The following is a 21607-nucleotide window of genomic DNA, read 5'->3' on the forward strand; positions in this document are numbered from 1 at the left end:
CCCATCTCTGCCACACAGAGGGACACTCGCCCCACTCTTGTGCAGCAGAATACAGACAATGAGAGCTGCTGCTGGGTTTTCTGTATCCTGCCTCCTTTTTAGCGACTTCCATCTCAGTGAATCAGCTGAGGTTTCCCAAGGTGGCGAGGGCTGAATTAGGATGCATTTTCATAACACACTGGCCCCAGCATCTTCATCCCAAGTCAGAGCTTGGACTTCTCCAGAATGGTAGGTTGGTAACTGGACCAGCAGAAATGAAGAGACTCGCAAGAGATGTTTGCGACTCAATCTGTCAGACCATCGAGACAATAGACCCCCACAGACATGGGAACCGCCTCAGGGATACCACGCTGAAGAAGGAAAAGATCCCAGCCTGAGGGAAACTTGTCTTCCAGAAATTTCACACAGTCCTAGCAAATTGTCACATCACCTTACAGGATGAGACTGATGCCTACACAATGGGGACGGGGCCTAGACAATGGGGTGGGCCTAGACAATGGGGTGGGCCTAGACAGTGGTGGGCAGGGGCCTAGAAATGGGGGCAAGGCCTAGACAATGGGTTGTGTGTGTCCTTTGCCCTCTATTTAAACTCTGACCTCGTTTCAGGAGTCCAAAGATGGCCTTGGGTAGGCTGTGTCTCTTCGTCCTCTCCAAATGTGGCCATATTAAATGCATCTTCTTTTTCTGCCTTCTGTTATTAATTTGGCTCATTTTTATTGGCTCATGGAGAATGGGGTCCAGACTTCACTCGGGACATAGGTTGTGACCCTAAGTGCAGTCACAGGGTGAGCCAGCTACTTTGATAGAACAGTGCCCCAGCCTGAAGCAGGCCAAGTCTTCCTGAAGCTCTTTCTGGGACAAAGCTCAGGAACAGTTGGTGTTGTGACTTGACAACTCTCACTTCATAATGCGAGTCCCCCCTGTTCTTTGCCACATACACTGCACTGAACTGGTAGGGATTCTGTCTATGGAGCAGCACAGCTAGCAGCTGTAGCTGTCACCACCACCCACACTTGGGGCATGGCTGTTGCTGCTGAGGCCAGGCTGCCACCACTGCCACAGAAGCCACCACTGCCACTGATGCCACCACTGCCACTGAGGCTACTACTGCCACGGAGGCCACCACTGCCACTGAAGCCACCATGCCACTGAGGCCATTGCCACCACTGCCAGAGCCACTGCTACCACCGAGAGGCACACTCATTTAGAGAGACACATTCATTTAGGGATTTCTCTGTGCCTAATACTACCAACCTCCCCCAACCTTCCTGTGACAGGATTCCTTCCTTAAGCTGTGGGGAGCCCACTGCCTGCTTTCTCTGGCCCAGAGTGTCTAACACTATCACCACCCCCAAGAGCTACGTAGCCCTTGAGCAGTGGGCCACTAAGATTTAGAGTGGTTTGCTGCCAGTCTTCCTCAGCTCCTCAGGGCAGTCAACCCCTCCATCCCACCCTGGGGCTTGGAGAGATAGGAGACAAAATGGTAGCAGCTCCTGTCAGCGCCTCAGCAGGAGCTGTCCATGTTGGCGAGTCCTGCCTCAGCCTGCTCTTCCTGTCCCCTCCATGGGAGCTGTCCATGGTGATGATTCCTGCCTTAGCAGACTGCTCTATGAAAACCGGACACTTTTCCTGCCTCAGAAAGCCTGTTGCAGCCTCCATGGGAGCTGTCCACAATGATAACGAAAACCTTTCTTGCTTCAACCTTCACAATAGACTCTTTGTAAATTTTGAATATATTGTAAAGTTCATTACCCCTCAAGGTAGAAAACTGGCCAGACTTCTGCCTGAGAAAGCTCCAGCAGCCCAGCTGCTCCGCCCCCTCCTCTGTAACTGCCATCTCCAGCCCCTCAGTAGGTCTCATCACAGATTATGCTAATTTGGGATGAGAAGTCTGGACAAAACCCACCAATCCCTGAGTGTCTCACAGCCCAGGCTTGAAATCCACCAATCCACACCCCAAAAAGCTCTGCCCCCTAAGAACCCCTATATAAAGGCTGTGTCTGCCCAGTTCCCTGCTGTCTTCTCCCAGGAGCAGAGGCAACCACTCCTGGATTATTCCCATCAATAAGTCTCTAAAGAGATTTACTGCCTGCTGTGACTCTTTTGTTAGAGGAAAGAGAAGAAGAAGAAGAAGAAGAAGAAGAAGAAGAAGAGGAGGAGGAGGAAGAGGAGAGGAGGAGGAGGAAAGGAGGAAGAGGAGGAGGGGGAGGAGGGAGTGTTTGGGGCCACCCTCCCCTGAGAGTTGGAACAGTTGGCGAATGAGAGGACTCCTCCTCTCAGAGATGTGAGGTTCTTGCGCTAGCTGTGCCTCAGGATACCCTTGGGACACTGTCCCACCTCAGGACTGGGATACCTTCCCAGTTCTCAGAGTCCCAGAAGGCAGGCCACACCACCCACACATTGCCACAACACCTGAAGCGAACAACATCAACAGAACGAAACCACACAATGTAGAATTTCTGCTGTCATTCCCCTCCACAAAACAATACAGATATCAAGTTTTCTTTCCCCTTTGTTCTAGAGACTGGCCCTGAGGAGACTCCTCGGGGCATTCTGCTTGGGAGAGTTCTCTGAAGGCTCCTCTCTGACGAGGCTCCTCTGGCCTCCCTTTCCTTTCCTCTCATACTGGCGATCTCCCTCACATCCTCATGGAGCTCATCTGCAAGTTTAGATGTCCACGTTTTCACTGTATTGTTTCTGTCTAGTGCCCCCCCCATCGAGGCCCACAGGCTCTTTTCCTGATAAACTGCATCCTAGCCTGTCCGCCTCCTTTCTGGACTGACCACTGCTGCTGGTCTCCTTTTATCTTTGACACTCACAGGTGCTTCACTCTCTTTGTCTCCACACAGATTGATGACTATTTACATGGCTATCCCTTCCAGATGGCCAGATCCTCCGTCTGGAAGCAGGGCCTACCTAAATCCCAGTCCTCTCAAGCCCCAGCACCCAGGAAAGCACTGAACCCAGAATGGGTTCCAGTCAACAGAACAGAGCGGAGGAGCAGAGCCCAGGGCTTTACCACACAGGGAGCATTTGCATCAGCAGAAAGGTCTGTACACATGTCCAAAACTGGAACACTAGTGTGGAAAGGGGTATCAGAGCCTGGTTTCCTTGCTAATTGCTGTGACACTCCCAGCCACTGCATATGCAGATGTGTGGGAAGGGCTTCTAGCTTTTTTGTTTGCTTGTTTGTTTGTGTTCCGAGACAGAGTTTGTCTGTGTAGCCTTGGCTGTCCTGGACTCACTTTGTAGACCAGGCTGGCCTCGAACTCACAGAGATCCGCCTGCCTCTGCCTCCTGAGTGCTGGATTAGGGGCTGTTGTTTTAGGCACTTAACATCATGGACAAAGACATGTCTCCAGAGATGCACAGGGGCCTTATCCCAAATGCTGGTCCCTCAGGCCATCAGTAAGGCTAAGCCTTTAAAGCAGCTTCCTTCAGGCCATGGTGGGTTTGTTCTCTGCATCCAGCAGTTGTCTTGTCCATAGAGTCAGATGCAAGGCCTCAGGGGTGGGGGGAGTGGGGGGAAGGGGGTTAGGGGGAGGGGGAGGGGGGGCAAGATCTGAATTCTCCCCTTCCCAATTTCCTAACCCTGTGATCTTGGGGAGAGCGAATTTTCCTGGCACAGACCTCAGTTTTGTCATCTGTAAAACAGAAATTATATAACTGATTAAAAAGTTAATATTGTGGGCGAGGAGATGGCCTGGGAAGAAAGAGTTCAACACTAGCATGGGAATCCAAGTTTGGATGCCAGGACCCACTCGAAAAGCTGGGTGTGGCTGCACAGCTGTAAGCCCAGCACTGGGAGGAGAGGGTAGAGACAGGGGAATAGCTGCAACTTGCTGGCTGTTAGCCTCGCTTCAGGATCGGAGAGAGGGACTGAGTGTAAGGCAGAGTAATCCAATAGAGCACCAATGCCCCTTTGACCTTTGTGTGTGCACCCATGTACATAAGTGCATACAGCACACACGATCATCAGCGTTTGATTAGACATTTTCCCCACAGTTCCTGATGTGCAGCAAATTAGCTCGAAGCAGGGTTTGTGGCTGCCGAGCCTGTGGCTCATAATTATGAAGAACTCCTTGTTGTTGCTGAGGGCGACCTGGGCAGGCATGGGCACCACGATTTTTACCACCAACAGCCATTTCTACTGCAGAGCACCTGCCTGTAGCCAGCTGTGAATAGCAGCCTTGATGACTGGCCATCTAGGCCTGCAGTCGTTAGCTGGACCCTGCTTTTTTTTTTTTTTTTTCAAGAATTCTTGCCCTCTACAGGGCTCTGGAAGCCAGCTGTCTGTCTTTGGAAGCACCAACATTGCAGGATCTCCACAGATCCCTCTGGAATGGGGTTTGAGGCGCTAGTTTGCACTCTCCAGCACCTTCCACAGAGCAGCAAGCCCACTTAAAGCCAACGCTGTTAGGGAGTCACACAATGGTTTACTCTGGGTTATTTGTAGACAGGATGGCAGCGGCAGTCGTGAAGTATGGGGTCCACTGGGTGTTGAAAGCGTTTGCTTGAGGGGAATGAGTGTTCACAGTTCCTGCATAAGCAGAAGTGTGGCTTGTGTTCCACACTCTGGCTCAATCCAGCCGGAAGGTCACGGAAATGGTTATCCCTTGGGGTCCCGGATGGGATGGGGACACAGCCACATTGTCCTCATCTGGTGACAGAGGCAGGGTACTTTTGGTATTCACATGCTAATGCCCCCATGAACATCCAACATCCCAATCTGGGCAGCAGGAAGCTCTTTTAAAAAAAAATTGACAAAAGAGCAATGGCAGGACTTGGAAGAGACTGAGACAGGAGGATTGCAAGCTCTAGGCTTTTCTGAGCTGCAGAATGAGTTCAAGGCTAGCCTGGGCAACTTGCTGAGACCCTGTCTCAAACTGCAAAGTTAAAGAGGGCTGAGGCTGCAGCATAGTAGTAGATTGTTTACCTCAAATGTGTGGGTTTCGATCCCAGGGCCTCACACCTGCTGTCTGTCTGTCTCTATCTGTATCTGTCTGTCTCTCTGTCTCTGTCTTTGTCTTTCTGTCTGTCTGTGTCTGTCTGTCTCTGTCTGTCTCTCTGTTGGTCTGTGTCTGTCTCTCTGTCTCTGTTGGTCTGTGTCTGTCTCTCTGTGTCTGTCTGTCTGTCTGTGTCTATCTGTCTCTGTCTGTCTCTCTGTCAGTCTGTGTCTGTCTCTCTGTGTCTGTCTGTCTGTGTCTGTCTCTGTCTGTCTGTCTCTCTGTCAGTCTGTGTCTGTCTCTCTGTGTCTGTCTGTCTGTGCCTGTCTCTGTCTGTCTGTCTCTCTGTCAGTCTGTGTCTGTCTCTCTGTGTCTGTCTGTGTCTGTCTGTCTGTGTGCAGTGAGCAGTGCTCCAAAGATCCTTTCTAGTGGTCTGGGGAATTGTTCCCCAGGGCCCCTCTCACCCACCTCTGGTTTTCAGCACCATGGCCATGCATTAGAAATGACAGTATATCAGTACATTCTACGATTTAAACTACAAATAGCTCTGGCTATGGAGAACACTATGCACCACGCCAGAGGGCAAACAGGCCTTTGAGAGCAACACGGCCTTCTGTGGGCACAAAGGAGCAGCCCAGTCTGCTTTCATCGTCTCCACAGCTGCTTGCACACCTGGCTCTATGAGATCCCTGTACAGAGAGGGCCCTGCCCACCCAACAAGGTGTGTAGGCATCCATCTGGGCTCTGGGGGAGCAGCCTGGGAAGCAGACAGAACGGTCAGCCCTGCTCTGGGCTGTGAGGTATGTCCTCTGAAGTGGTGGAGGTCAAGGGCAGAGTAGAAGACTCAGGGAGAGTCTGTTCTAGTGGGTAGAGTCTGTTCTAGTGGGTATGAGCTGATGTCATGGAGGCCTGGGGCCCACAGAACCCCCCACCACCATGCGGTAAGCTCTTCTCTGCTCCAGCGGGCAGCAGAGACTGGTGTCTGCCCACTGGCCGCCGGGTAGGAGGAACTTTTCCTGATGCTCTTCTGCGGTGCCGCAGCAGTTGGCATCTGGGCATGAGGGCATCACAAGGGACACCCGAAGGCCCTTGTTCTGCTTGGCACCTCACTTCACCAGGCTGTGAAACACTCCTACTTTGTGTGGGAATAAAAACAAGACTAAGGCTAAGCTGAGCTTCGGCTTTGCCATCAAGGCCCCACTTCCCGCACTCTGGCAAGGCCTGGAGCGCTGACAGCGATTTGACCTGACGCACAATCGATGAGTGAAGGGTTGGTTGGTTCTGCACAATGCACTGTAATCCTGAGACGAAGCCCACAGGCGTCTTCACACCAGGTCCATAGGGCTGATTCATGAGATCTGACAGCACAGGCCCGCTTTCCCAGCAAGCGGCATTGGCCGTCTGAAGGTCACCCTGAAGGTCACCCATGAGTCCTGAGTTAGTCATGGACCCCATCCCAATTCAAGAGAAAAGCCTGAGCTGTTGACTTTGAATGTGTGCATCCTAGAATGCGGCTCCAGAGATGTGTTTAAATGGCCAGCAACTGTTCTAGGTATTTTGTTTTTTTAATTCATGGTATGTGTGTGTGTGAGAGTGTGTGTGAGTGTGAGTGAGTGAGTGAGTGAGTGAGTGAGTGTGTGTGTATGTGTGTGTGTGTGAGTGTGAGTGAGTGTGTGTGTATGTGTGTATGTGTGTGTGTCTGAGTGTGAGTGTGTGTGTGAGTGTGAGTGAGTGTGTGTATGTGTGTGTGTATGTGTGTGTGTATGTGTGTGTGTCTGAGTGTGAGTGTGTGTGTGAGTGTGAGTGAGTGTGTGTATGTGTGTGTGTATGTGTGTGTGAGTATGTGTGTATGTGTGTGTGTCTGAGTGTGAGTGTGAGTGAGTGTGTGTATGTGTGTGTATGTGTGTGTGAGTGTGTGTGTGAGTGTGTGTGTATGTGTGTGTGTGAGTGTGAGTGAGTGAGTGAGTGTGTGTATGTGTGTGTATGTGAGTGTGAGTGTGTGTGTGTATGTGTGTGTGTGAGTGTGAGTGAGTGAGTGTGTGTATGTGTGTGCATATGTGTGTGTGTGTGTGAGTGAGTGTGTATGTGTGTGTGTGAGTGAGTGAGTGAGTGTGTGTGTGTATGTGTGTGTGTGAGTGTGAGTGAGTGAGTGTGTGTATGTGTGTGTATGTGAGTGTGAGTGTGTGTGTATGTGTGTGTGTGTGAGTGTGAGTGAGTGAGTGTGTGTATGTGTGTGCATATGTGTGTGTGTGTGAGTGAGTGTGTATGTGTGTGTATGTGTGTGTGTGAGTGAGTGAGTGAGTGTGTGTGTGTATGTGTGTGTATGTGTGTGTGTGTGAGTGAGTGAGTGTGTGTGTGTGTGTGTTTGTGTGTGTGTAGAGGCCAGAGTTGATTAATGCTGGGTGTTCTCTGTGATCCATTTCCATCTTGCCTCTACAGCAGGGTCTCTCACTGAACTTGGAGCTGACCAGTTGGCGAGGCCGGCCGGTCAGTGCTTGTCTCTGTGTTCCCAGCATTCCCCCCCACCCCCATGTCCCTTTTCCCAAGGGATTACAGATCTTCGCAGCTGGAAACTATACTCAGGCTCTTGTTCATGAACAACAAGCACTTTGCCAACTGAGACGTCTACCTAGCTCCCAGTATTGTATGAACTCAATCCCACTAAATCTCTGCCTTCCACTAGACACACGGGACAAATATCCCAGAATGCTCAGGGGCCTGGTTCACCTATATCTGTCTTCCCTCCTCTCCCACCCAATCTTGTTCTCATTTCAATTCCACTTTCACTTTTTATTTATATTCCATTTTCAGCTGCTGTCCATGGGTGTAGGATGCCAGGTGTGTGCCATTACACCTGGTTTCTGCCGTGTGGAGGACAGGACCCTGGGAATTCCTGCATCCTAGGTAAGCACTCTACCACACGAGCTATTGTGGCCATTTCTCCCCTTTTTAATTGGCACATAGGATCTAGAGTGATATTTCAATAGATGCACACAGTGAATAATGATCAAACTTGAGTAATTACCATATAGGAAAGGACAAGGTCATTTAATGAGTACAAAACACAGTTAGCTGTGGGCTAGTGTGTTGGCTCAGTAGGTAAAAGTCCTTGCTGAACAAATCTGAAGACTCAGGTTCTGTCCTTGGAAGCCATGTGGGGCTCAAAACCAATTTCTGGATTTTGTTTTCTGTCCTCCACACATGTGCTATAGTGTGTGTGCCTGTACACACACATACACACACACACACACACACACACACACATACACACACACACACACACACACATGCACACATGCACATACACAGCCAGAGACAGAGAGACAGAGATATTGCTAAATTAATTAATTTTAAAATAATTAAAAGATGCAGTTAAATGAGAGGAATTGATTCTTAAGTTGTGGGCAAAGCAGAGTGACAACAGCTCACAATAATTTACTGTATGTTTTGAAATAACTACAGGAGTGGCCTGCAGATACTCTCCATCGGGACCATCTTATTCCACACCCCCTCAGAAACTTGTAAAGCTCAGTCAATACCCTGTAGCTTCCAGCAGATCGCCAGGGCACCCCCGCTCATCTCTCTATTCAGTGAGGGGTTCCAGCAGAAGGCTAAGACATAACCACTAGCTGGCCCAGTCACACTTCTCCCTCTGTGCTGCTAGCGTGCTTGGTGACAGCAGCTCAGAGATGAAGACCGCTGGGCTGAGGACAGCAACTCAGTGAGCCGGTGTCCTTCCTACTGGTGAACGCTTGGCCGGAGCCGAATCCTCTAGCCAGGAGAGGAGCAGACTTAAGAACGGAGTGTTGGAGTCTAGCCCTGCCTCGAGGTTTCCTCACAGGGACTGACAGGCATTGTGCTGGGATATTGCAAGCAGGGCTTCTTACCTGAGAACTGAGTTAACATGGAAGGGTATTGGTGTTGAGATACTGGCACACTGCACATTCCACTCCCTACTGGCTTCCATGACTCCTGTTGAGCTCCCAAGGGTGTTCTAGAAGTTTCTCAGCCTGTCTGACTATGGTGGTTGAGTTCTCTGCATTCTAGGATACTGGAGCCCTTCACGTTCTGTTCCTCATCTTCATTGTAAAGCATCACTGGGGCCGATCCACTGCCTCCCCACCCCCCTCCAGCAAGTACACATAGTTCTAGAATATTCTGTTAGGATGAGCAACCAACATTTCTTAAATATGAATATATTATTTTTCCAAATCACCTCCTATCTGCCATCCCCACACAAACTTTTTTCTATATTCACACATTCATGTAGTGGGGTGAGCATGCGTGTGGAGGTCAGAGGTCAATGTTGGGTGCCTTCCTCAGTCTCATCTCTACTTTATTTTGGGGGATGAGGTTTGTCACTGAACCTGGACTTCACTGACTGACAAGAGTAGATGTCCAGAATTGGGATTACGTTGGGCTACGGCACTGGGTTGATACGGGGCCAATAGTTTAGCTTTTTTGTGAGTAAATGTTTAATGATACTGTGATGGTTTGAATAACAATGTGGCCCTCCTCTCCTGGTGGCTCCTTTATGCTTGGTTTGGGAGGATTTGGAGGTGTGACCTTGTTGGAGGAGGTGTGTTACTGGGAGTGCCACACCAGACCTGGCCTCTCTCTCGGCTGGTTCTGGATCAGGATGTAAAGCTCTCAGTTACTGTGACACTGCTGACAGTGCCTCATGTCCCGCTGTGGTCCTACCATGACCATGACCTTCTAGAAGCTAGCCTCGAATGAAATGCTGTCTATTGTGAGTTGCCTTGGTCATGGTGTCTTTTTACAGCAATAGACAGATGCTATGCAACCTGAGACCCGCATCTTGGATGAGTGAGTCTTTTGCTTTGGGATAGTTTTTTGTTGTTAAATATCCCTATGGCCAGTATCATTTTCAACTTATATCACATTTTCCATTTCCATTACAGGCCTCAAAATAGCTCGACAATGGATCTCACTGCAGAAGAAGCAGGAGAACCTGAGTGCAGGTCCACAGAGTCCGTGTGGATGCTGGTGGGTGAGGCTGCTGCCCGGTAATTCTGGCCTCAGAGACAGAAGATCCCCAGAGCTAGCTGGCTAGCTAGACCAGCCATGTTGGGAAAACTCTGAGTGTGAATGGAAGACCCTGCTTCAGAGAATAAGCTGGAAGAGTGATCAAGGAAGGTTCCTGAAGTTAACGCCAAGCTCAGGCCTTCGCACACGCATGCAATTGCTCACTCGTGTGTCAGCACACATGGATACACAGAAACACACTCACGCATACCACAGGCATACACAGGAAAAGAAGAAAAGAAAGAAAACGACCTCAGCAACAGCAAACACCCGGGAAAACCGTTACATCTGTTTTGCAAAATGCAGCAAGCTGGAGCGGCAGAGGTCACATGCTCCCTAGCACTTCTGAATCCTCTGACAAATGATGTTGTCCTTGTCCGTATCATCAGCAGTCTCCACAGGATCCCAGCAACAAACACTTCAAAGACATCATAACTATCTGAAAATAATAAGAGCTCATGGGGCTGCAGATACTGCACAGCACACATGCTCACAGCCTCTCCTCTCAGTCCCTGCGTCAGACATGGCCTTCTTCCCCACAGCAGACATGGCCTCCACAGAGAGAGTCCCCCACCACAGGGGCCGATGGATGTACGAAGGGGACTCCTGTTTTCCCCACAATTTGAAATTTACAGCTAGCCTCCAGCAACTATTTTTAGGAAGTCTATAATTTGAACTCTATCCAAATTTTTAATTCTGCAATAAAATTCCAAGACACGCTCACTCAGGCTGTTACCACAAGGAGCCCTCGTTCTCAGGAATGGTGTGGCTGAGGGGTCTCCCATTCATCTGGGGCAAAGCCACATGCTGCAGGGACCTGGACCCAACCGACTGAGCTCTGTGTTTGATCAGCGTCTCGGGCCTGTTTTCCTGGGCTGTGTGACACCTGCCTCCCATCTCAAAACTCCCACCAGGCAAGTGTCATCTCCGCTTGGCCTTGAGAGGCATCGCATGGAACACACTCTTCAAGGGTGAAACAGAGAATTGATTGTCTTGTCCCCTCCTTTAGAAATTGCTCTTCTATCTTTGCCTAGAATTGAGATAGGCAATGAAGAATCTTGGCCAATTTATTTGCTTGATGTGACTTTTTTTTTTTTTTTCATTCTGTCTTTCCGAGCTGCATTTAGGTAGATATTTCAGCATTCCCTGGAATGTATGAACTTCCTTTCTGGGCAAGTACAATCTATTTTTACTAAATTTAAATATGAATGTGTTTAGTGAGTTTAAGTGTCAATCACTGTAATTTCCATTTATAGGGTTTTTTGGTACTGCTCCAAGTCTGTCTCTTTGGAATATCTTGTTAGTTTGCTGCTGCTGCTGCTGCTGTAACAGCGAGTGCCAATCCTGCCTGGGTAGCAGCACATTTTTTTCTTCCTTTTCAGTCCTGTGGTTCTGGAGTCCACACAGATAATGCTGCACTGTAGTCATGACGTGGACAGGCTCCGCCCCTTTCTGAGATGCTCTGAGGAACAATGCTTCTCGCCCCTCCCCCTTCCAGCCCCCTCCCCCATTCATTGCAGTCCTTGGCATCCTAGGAAGGTCACATGACTTTCTCTAGGTCTTCTCTCCTGCCGCTCTCCATTTTTTGCTCATTCCTTGACTGCCCCATCCAAGTTTAAAGATAATTAATCTGGGTGCACCTGGATTCTCCAGCCTTGCTCACCCCACCTCAAGGTCCCAAATGTTAGCTACAGATGCCAAATCCCTCTGCCATGGATGCAGGCCCGTTCCCTGGGGAGTGCGGTGTGCCTCCTTTGGGGGAAGAAGTCACTGCTCGTTTCACCTCACTGATGCTCTGAGCCCTGATCCCTGCCTTGTCCACTATCTCCTGCCATACGAAATGGGTTGATGCTGCGGTCACTCTGTGTACTAGACAGAAATTTTAGTAAGAATTAAAATTTCATTAGGCATTTCTGTCTTTTAGAATTCTTTTGTTCTTTTTGAATTTTTTTGTAGTATGTGTGTATATGTGTGTGTGTGTGTTTGTGTGTATGACACATGCCTGTGTACATAGAGGTCATAGGTCAACTTCCAGTGTCATTTCTCAGTCTTCACCCATCTTGTCTTTTGAGACAGGGATTCTCACTGCCCCGGGGGATGGGGGGGTCACTCAGAGCTCCCGTCTCCCGGCCATTAGTGCTGGGGTTATAAGCATTTTCTACCACACTTGACATTCCATGTGGACTCTGGAGGATCACACCCAAGTCCTCATACTTGCTCAGAAAACAGTCCACAGGCTGAGTTCTCTGTCCAGTCTGAAATTCTGCCTTTTTTTTTTTAACACTCCCTAGCTTCAGTAAAACATTAATTTGTTTAACATCACAACTCAAGCTCCTGTATTTACCATATGTGTCTCTCCCGCCTTCACCAGAGACTGTCAGTCAGACTCGGGGTCCTCAGTGGCCACTGATTCACTAACTGCACATCACACATAACTCTCCCTTGGGCAGAGATCGTGTGTGTGTGTGTGTGTGTGTGTGTGTGTGTGTGTGTGTGTTTTACTCAGATGCAAAACTTCACAATTACCTCTGCACTTGATTTGCATAGAGTGCAGCTCAGTACAAGAGCAACCCAGGTGTTGTTCAGAGCAAGTTCTTGCCTCAAGGCAAAAGTCATTAGGCAAAGGGCTGTTTGCTCACTACAAACCCAGCTGCCTGTTAGAGTACCTGGTCCCTGGCTCCCTAGCTGCACAGGGAGGTCCAATACCCCCACCTCCGGGCTGGGGAGTGAGAAAGAGGAACATGAAGAGGAGGGGCCCGGCAACTCACTAGGTGCCCCAAAGGTCACGACAGAACTGGCTTCTGGAGGCAGCGCTGGAAGCTGTGGCATGGGCTGACGGGTGAGGCACATTTAGGGGTGACTTATGTCCAAATCAAAACGCCAAGGCCCTCCTGAGGATGAAGATGAAGGCAGAATAATCACAGGCTGCCCAGAAGGAAACAGAGGCAGTGCAACCAACCTCTCCAGGACAGCCACCATCATGCCGTGTGCCAGGAAGCGGCTGGGGCATTTGCATTTCCTTTTTATTCATGCATTCACTCCAAATGTTTCTTATACTCACATCAAACAAACCTGCAAGAGGGCTGTATTAACAGGTGAGAAAAACACAGCCCACACAGCAAAGCCTGCCAGTCAGCGGCCACGGGACTGTCCCTGTTCTGCCCTTGCAATCTATTTTCTCACTCTCTCTTGTTTCTAAGTAGCTCTCGCCTGTTCCAGGTCATAAAAGAATGCTGTGGAAACGGAGGAGGCTCTGCTTTTCCACCGTTTAGCAAGGAGCTCGACGCACGGAAAGTGCTAAGTAAATATTGACTGAAATGAACAGCAAAAGCCTTCTCTTTACCCAGCTGGGCCCGAACCACAGAGGCTATGGAGATGTCAGTCTTGTGCCGATGGATGGGAAGAGGTTTCCTGTCGACAGACACAGGCCTAAATACTTGCGCACCCGACGCTAGATAAGTCCCTCTGTTTCTCTCAGTGTCCTTATCTATACACATAAGGACGAGAAGGTACCCAAACACCTCATCCTGCTGGGATGCTGGGAAAACTGGGTATCTACACACAGCTAGCCAGACTCCTGTTCCTAGCTGCTAGGTGAGGCAGGATCACTACCAGAATGCCAAGATGGGCCACATCCCTTTCTCTGGTTGAGAAGAGCACCACACAAAAGGCCTGCCAAGCTCAACATAGCAGACACCCTTTGGAACCGTGTTGCCCAAAATAATTTTTGGTTTTAAGGCTAGATGTTTTTAAGTCCACAAACCCCTCTATTGTTTATGATTTCAGTTTTTTAAAAAGGTACCCAGTGCCCGGGGCCCTGGCTAGCTCTGTTAATTTGACACAGGCTAGAGTCCTCTGAGAAGGGAATCTCAGCTAAGCCCAGATCAGGACCAGTGGGCATGTCACCGGTGGACTGCCTTGTTTGTTAACCGATATAGTATTGTCCAGCCCACTGAGGGTGGCAACATTCCCTGTGAGTGTTGGCCATGGGCGGTGGAAGAAAGCTAGCTAAACATTAAGAACAAGCGAACAGGCATCAAGACACATTCCTCCCTGGTTTCTGCTGTGTGTCCTTGGCTGCGAGTTAGTTTCATGGTTCCAGGCAATTCTCCCTTTAAGCTGTCTCGACCTCCCTCAACAGTGCACTGTGACCTGTAAGCTTAAGGTGAATAAACTCCTTCCTCACCTAAGCTGGTTTTTTTGTTAAGGTGTCTTCTCAGAGCAATGGAAGGAGATGGTCTGTTTTTAGTCATTTTTCTGGTTGTATGGATTTAAAGGACAGAGGTGAGAAATTAAGGGAAGTGTGGTAGAGGTTGTTCTAGATGGGCTGGGGGTTCAGGTCTGGTTTCCTCAGTGAGCCGTGTGTGCGTGTGTGTGTGTGTGTGTGTGTGCGTGTGTGTGTGCGTGTGTGTGTGTGTGTGTGTGTGTGTGTAGGAATGTCTTGAGTGGATTAACAGCTGTCAACAAAGTGCTGTTTAGCTAATCAGCTGGGCAGAAGGACAGGAAGTGGAAGGCGGGACTTCCTGGGGAAGGGGGCCGACCCAAGATTTGACAGTTGAGAGGAAGAAGATGGTTGACAGTTGACCAAGAAGGGGGAGAGAAGCAGCCCGAGGATCAGATTGGCAGGTGCTTGGGATATATGTATGTTAGGAGGTTTAGAGTAGTTTGTTTAGTTTACGAGTAGATTAGAATCAGTTTAGATTCTGCCTGGGGTAGTGCTGGCGGCCTTAAAGTACGTTTCAGACTCCGTGTCAGTTATTAGAAGCCAATAAGCTGAACTGATACAATTTATTGTAACACATGTGCTCATTCACAAAATGGCCTGTCTAATTTCTATATTGCTTACTTGTCAATCTTCACAGAAATGGGGAAAAATCTCTTTTAATATTTATATGGATCCACAGAAGATGCTCAATAGCCATAGGCACTTTGAGCACATAGAGCCACGCTGGCAGCACTGCATCGCTTGGGTTCACAATTGCCGTACAGCAGCACAGCAGCTAAAACCTCTTATTTCTGGTTATTCAAAACAGACACGCAAGCCCGCAGAGCAGAGGGACTGGGGAGAGCCACACACACTTTTTTTTAAACTAAGGGGCCAAGAATACACAACAGAGAAAGAACAACCTCTTCAGTAAATGGTGCTGGGGACTTGGATACCCAGGTGCTGGAGAATGGAACCAGACTCCTGCCAGTGCTGCTCGAGCCAGGGAGCTGTAGGGGCAAACTCCTGCATCAATCTGCCTTCCAAACCTGTTATCTGAAGGTTTCTGGAGAAAACTAAGGAGACTTAGCAGTGCTCCTGTCTGCCCTCTTATGATGGAACTGAGAACACCCCAAAGCACTCCTGTCTGCCGTCTTATGATAGAAGCTGAGCAGGCCCCAGAGTGTTCTTGACCACGTTGTTTCCTGAGACAGGGCTTCTCACTGGTCTACCCTCCAGATGTGGTGAGTCTTTCTGGGCACTGGGGTTACATGTGTGCATCGTCATGCCTGCCTTTTTAATGGGGACTTTAGGCGTTCAATGGGTCCCCAAGCTTACATGACAAGCACTTTACCACCCCATCTTAAAATATATTTTTTGAGAAGACATCTATCAGTGAAAAGGATGAGGATCTACAAAATTCAAGCAAGCTGATCACAATTCTCAGCTAACTGAATTTTGCCTCTCACTTAGACGCCTCATCCCTCAGCTAGAGTTTAGTCTAGTCTCCCCAAAACGCAATACCAGGGGTGCGCTAGCCTCATGTCTGTTGCTGCGGCAAAGCTCTCCACGCAAGATGAACTTAACCAAAGGAGAAGTTATTTACGTTTGAAGAGCAAAGTCATCCTCAAGGGTGTGTAAACCGGCGACATGTCTACTCCACGGTATGGTTCTGGGGAAGGTTTTATTGTAGATATGAAGGAGAACACCATAGGCATTGGGAAGAGTCCAGACCGAGAAAGACGGACAGGAGAGAAGCAAGAGTGTGTGGGGGGGGATAGGGGTGAGGGGAGGGTGAGGGAGGGGGGTGAGGGGGACTGAGAGGTGAAGGCAGAGTGTGAGCAAAGGAGAAGAGCAAGAGTGAACAGAAAGAGAGGATGAGGAGGACGCACAGCTGAAACAGCATGTTATAAGGAGAATGGAGAGCAGGAGCCAGGACGTCAACGCGGACTCTGAAATATGCAACAGGTACACGTGATGCTGAGGGAGCCTGGAGAGGCCAGGATCGCTTTAATATGCTAACAGGCTCCACAGACAGTCATTTGTCCCTCTGCCAGTGATAAAGGAAAAGGTTCCTTCGTAAAGAGGGGGACCGTCACCCCAGGTTCCTGAGGAATGCTGGCTTTTGTCTAACCACCCAAACGTGGGGAGACGCGGTTTCCTTTAGATCTAACAGAGGGAAGTCAAAAGAGCAACTCAACTAGGAGTTTGGAGGCAGGGCTGCCTTGCCTCCCTCCGGTAGGAAGAAGGGCAGGAAGGGCGGCGAAGCTGCTGGTGGCTTGTCCGAAGGCCTATGGTTAACTGGCTTTCTTACGTGGCCCAGTACCACCTACGGAGGGAATGATGCTGCCCACAGTGGGCAGGAACCTTGTCTATCAGTTCACTAAGACAGACAAACCTGATCCTAGCAACTCTTTAATGGACCTCTCTTCACAGGCTACTTTGTTAACGTGCCATTGAAGCCGACCAGGACAACAGAGGGCCACACGGGGACCCTCTACCCAACAGGCACTGGAACCCTTAGCAGCCTCCACAAGGTATAAACCACAATTGCCCTGCGTGACTTTGGGCTGCAACCAAATCCTGTCTGGAGCTTCAGTGTGAAATCCCACCCCTTTGGTCTACACTTGAAAACTTTGTTTACTTCAGTGAGACCTAAGAGGCTCCTTTCTGAGTCCATTGCACAGAGTAGGGATGCCCCTCGTGCAGAAAATTTTAGTGTAGAGCCCTACGCCACCCAGCGGAGAAGGAATCGGGCTTTAGGGGCAGGTGGAGCCTTGGAATCAGCATTTAGCCCGTAGATGAGTCCGCACCCCCTACATTCAATTCTAAGAGCCATTCTGAGCCCCAGAACTAAGGACTAATTTCTGATAGGTAGATGCTTCCAGATGATTTGAACAATTTTTAAAATAGAAGTTAAACACCCACTTTGAGCCTTTCTCATGCTATCCATTTCTCCAGCCAATGTTTTCTTCAGAAGTAGCTCAGGAAACTGCAAATCAACATCAGAAAACCAACTCTCAACCCAAGAAGCCTGAATAAAGCTGATGCGGTGTTATCACAGCTGTGGTTCCACCCTTACTTACATTACTACCCAAACAGATCAATGAATACAGCTTTCTCACTAACACAGATGTGTTCCCAGCCTAGCCCGCCCTAGACAATGGTGTTACTGCTGTGGGGGATAGCTATTTCACAGGGTAGTCCTTCAGCCCCATCCAGCCCCTGCCAGCTCCTCCCAGTCCTGTTCAGCAAGCTCACACCGGCAGGAGTTTCCTGGTTGGCTCTGCAGCCCAGTTACTATGTTGCAGATTGGATTGCATAAACGCCAGCTTCACTCTCACTTCTTACTGTGGGTTTCAATTAGCTAATGGGATGTGGGAAGGCGGTACACTGCGGCTGAGCATCAGCCGTCAGCCGGAGGCTTTGCTGGAGTCTCAGGCGGTGCCAGGGCCGAAGGGAAAGCTCTGCCTAGAGTGTCTCTGAAGTAGAGATTCAACAGAACCGGAAGTGAAATCTTTTGAGGGACGGGGGCTCAGGCGCTCACAAAGTAGTCTTGTCTAGTCGGAAATGTTAGAATCAACCCCCCACCATGCTTTGGAGTTGAAGGCTTGAAAATGGGTTAATTTTAATTGTCAATTACTGGGTGTGGTTGAGGACATTTTTAGAGGGGGTTAAGTGAGGGGAAAGACCTTCCTGAATATTGACTTCTAGTGAGAGAGGGCTTGAGCTAAAAAGACAAAGATGACGACCAGCATCTGAGTTCTCTGCTTCTTGCTCTGAGATGTGAGCGAAAGGCCTTACACGCTTGCAGCCTCCAGTGGCGACCATGCGGTGATGAACAGCACCCTCTGAGCCTAAGTCCCGCCTCCCTGCAGCTGCTTTTTGTCAGTGACAGGAAAAAGCAGCCAATATAAGCTCCTCTGGAGTCTTTTTTGCTTTGTTGTAACCTGGGCTGGCTTTGAACTTGCTATGTAGCCAAGGACCCTGCAGGTCTGTGCCTGGCACTGCAAACTTAAGCAGACCTTGCACAGGCCAGCTCTACACAACAGCCAGCGTGGTGAAGTTTTGCTAAAGCTAACCTCGCCAGATTCAGGCCAGCTGTTTAAAGAGAGCCTTTTAAAATGCTGACTGCCAGCACCCGCCAGCTTTCTCTGCAATCTTTGCTTTTGAAGGTTTTAATTTACATTTATATGTTTCTTATGTGTGCGTGCCACAGCTCACACTGGAGGACAGGAGTTCAGCTTGTGGGAAATGGTTCTTTCCTTCTATCCTGTGGATTCTGGGACTTGAACCCAGGTTGTCAGGGTTGGCAGTAAGAACCTTTACCTGCTGAGCCACCAGCAGCCCAAGATTTTTTACCTTTAAAATGCTTCCTTACTGGCTAGGGAGATGGCTCACTGATTAAGGGTGCTACAAGTCAGTTTCAAGCACCCACATGGGGCAGCTTCCAACCACATCTCCGGGGACCTCACACACGCCCCCTTCTGGCCACTGTGGCCACTGAACTCACATGCACAGACCCACACACAGACACATGCATATCCATAACTGAAAATAATAAAAATAAGCCTTAAACATTTTAAAAAAGAGAATGCTTGGGGCATTGAGGAATTTACAGTGCAGCTTGGAAACACCTGTGTGGAGGCTAATCCTGGTTTTCAACTTGACTATCTCTGTAATTAACTAAAACCCTAGCAGCTAGGCAAACCTGTGAAGGATTTTCTTGACTGGGAATACCAATCCTAAAACTAGGCTGCCTCTTCTGGTGCAGCCCACATCATAAGAGGAAGAATGAAGCCTGGGCTTCCTGCTGGTGTGCCCTCACTCTCACCGAGAGTTCCTTCACCGGCATTAAGATCTACTCCAGTGTAAACTGACAACGTGCAGCTTTCTGGGCTATCTCAGGACTCCAGCACCAGGCGGGACTGCTAGGACATCCAGTCTTGTGGCCTGAAAAAATACTGGAGCTTTTCAGTAGAACACACACACACACACACACACACACTCAAGCCCGCCCGCGCGCGCACACACACATGCACACACACACACCACGCGCACACACAATGTTCTATTACTTTACAGAACCTTGACTAAATACAACCTGCAATTTTTCTTTGTGATCATGAAATAGACATTAACGTTGGAGTGAAGGATGGTGGGATGTGGGGAAGCATAGATGTGGGAAGGTATAAACATGACACCACTCCATTCACAAGCAACAAAGCACTCTGTTTTCGGTTGGTAGCTATCTGGGAGATTCGAACTTACGTGGCATGACCTCATAGCCACAGTTAGGTGACAGTGTCTTCCCACTGACCCCCAAAGGTTGCTTACTTAACTTTGTGCTTATTCTGAGAATTTACCAACACATTTATTGAATAATTTTTAAAGTTGTATTTTTAAATTTTAAATTCATGTATCTCTGTGGGAGTATGCTCCTGTGTGTGCCGGTGCCTGTGCAGACAGAAGAAAAAGCATCAGATCCCCTGGGACTACAGTTGCACTCATAGATGGTTGTGAGCTACCATGAGGGTGCCGGGAACTGAACCCGGGTCCTCTGCAAGAGCAGCAAGTGCTCTTAACCACTGAGCCATCTCTCCAGCCTCTCAAGTAAAACTTCTTAAAAGGCTTATTTTACTTGTAATTATGCATATGTGTGTGTACCAGTGTGTGGGTATGTGCATGTGAGTGAAGGTTCCCTTGGAGGCCAGAAGAGGGCGTCAGGTACCCTGGAGCTGGAGTTACTGGTCACTATTAGCTGCCTGACGTGGGTGCTGGGAAGTGAGCCAGGGTCCTCCGCGTTTAGCTAGAGGGTAAGAGTGCCTGAGTGGTCTGCGTGGAGCCCCTCTCCACGGTGTCTACAACCTTATCTTCCACTGCAATGAAACAGACACCCCGCTATTCCACATCATCTTCACGGCATCTGCCCGGGCTTTGACTTTATCACTGCGACACATCGATGGTGGGGTCTCTCTGCCTCTTAAGTTGTGGCTCCCTGATGCCGCTGGATGGTAGATATCTTCTCACTGGCCATGCCTACCTCTAAGGTGAGGCCACTTTTCCCTCCACTCGCCCACTTTTTACATCAGCCTTGGTTGGACCTGACCTCTAAGTGTTCTTTGTACATTCTGAATGTCAGTCCTTTATCAGATAATTTTCTCCCAGGCTGTGGCTTGGTTTTCATTCTCTTCCCAAGGTCTTTCACAGAGCAGACAATTTTAAATTAATAATGAAACTCTGAGATACACTATCTGTGCATCTTAGTTACCAGTGGAAGGGAGCGGAGTGGAGGCAGAGGACGAGCTCGGTGGTGAAGGGCGTATGCGTCCCTCCAAGTCTACAGAGCCTCAGCTGACTCAGCACCTCCTCACAGACAAGCCATGCTGCCTTTTCACTGACACTGTTCCTCATTAAATACTTACCAACGGGTTAATGAGTCACTCATGAGTTTAGCAGTGAGTCAGTGCTATGCCTGTTGGTTGAGAGTCTGTTTTCCAACTCTTCACAATAGCAGGAAATAATCTTCCAAAATATTTCCGTCTTTGCCCCACAGAATCTCTCACAACCATGTTTGCAAGCTCTTTTATCACTCTGGAATAGGGCTGACGTAGGCCCGAACCTTTGAAGTTGTTAAAGGAGCCGAAGTCCAAGGTCATCTTTGGCTACACATCGAGTTGGAGGTCATCTGGGACCACATGAGACGCTGTCTCAAAACAAACTAAAGCAACAGACAGCAGTGAGACAAAGACTCCTTCTGTGTTGACACATCGTGACTGTGGGCTGGACAGGGTTTAGAATCACCATGGAAACAGCCCGTAGGCACGTGTGGAAGGAAGTTTCCCCACTAGGCCAACTGAGGGAGGCAGACCCATTCTAATGGTGGTGACATCCCATGGACTGGGGTCCTAGACTGAATTAAAAGGAAAAACTGAGTCGACTACCAGCATTCATCTTGCTCTCCTTTGTGGCTGCAGATGCCGTGTGACCAGCAGCCTCAGGCTCCTGCAGACCTGCCTCCTCCCCATCATGGTGGACTGTGCCCTCAAACTGTGGGCTTAACAGCAGCAGCAACAGCAACAACAAACAACAGCAACAACAACAGGAACAAGGCCCTCAAACTTCCCTCAAGTGGCTTTTGTCTATTAGCTATTTTGTGGCACCGCCCAGACTGTATCTGATGCAGCTTCCTAGTGGAGCGCCCCCACCCTCACCCCCCACCCACACCTGCTGGAAGGCTGCTCTTTGTGAAGAGGGATGAGAAAGCATCTCTTTCCTATGGTTTGACCGACAGGATAAAATTCATATCCCTGTCTCTGAGAAGAGGAGGCAGAATCATGGCACAGGCGATGATGCTGGTTGGCTTGGCAGGCCCAGGGTGATTGGCTAAGATGAGGTACAAACGGGTTTT

The 21607-nt window shown here is 49.2% G+C and overlaps 1 protein-coding gene and 1 long non-coding RNA gene across 3 annotated transcripts in view; one reads left to right on the forward strand and one right to left on the reverse strand.

The window, feature by feature from the left end:
- SLC35F3 (solute carrier family 35 member F3) overlaps positions 1-21607 on the reverse strand; it is a 236937-nt gene that overhangs the window by 29849 nt on the left and 185481 nt on the right. The gene's annotated exons all lie outside the window — the stretch shown is intronic.
- On the forward strand, positions 14599-21399 carry LOC311582839. Its single transcript, XR_014774266.1, has 3 exons — positions 14599-15440; positions 16633-16733; positions 20753-21399. It is a non-coding gene; the product is annotated as an uncharacterized lncRNA (long non-coding RNA).

This window comes from Acomys minous (genome assembly GCF_964271855.1).
Source record: "Acomys minous genome assembly, chromosome: 14".
NCBI lineage: Eukaryota > Metazoa > Chordata > Mammalia > Rodentia > Muridae > Acomys > Acomys minous.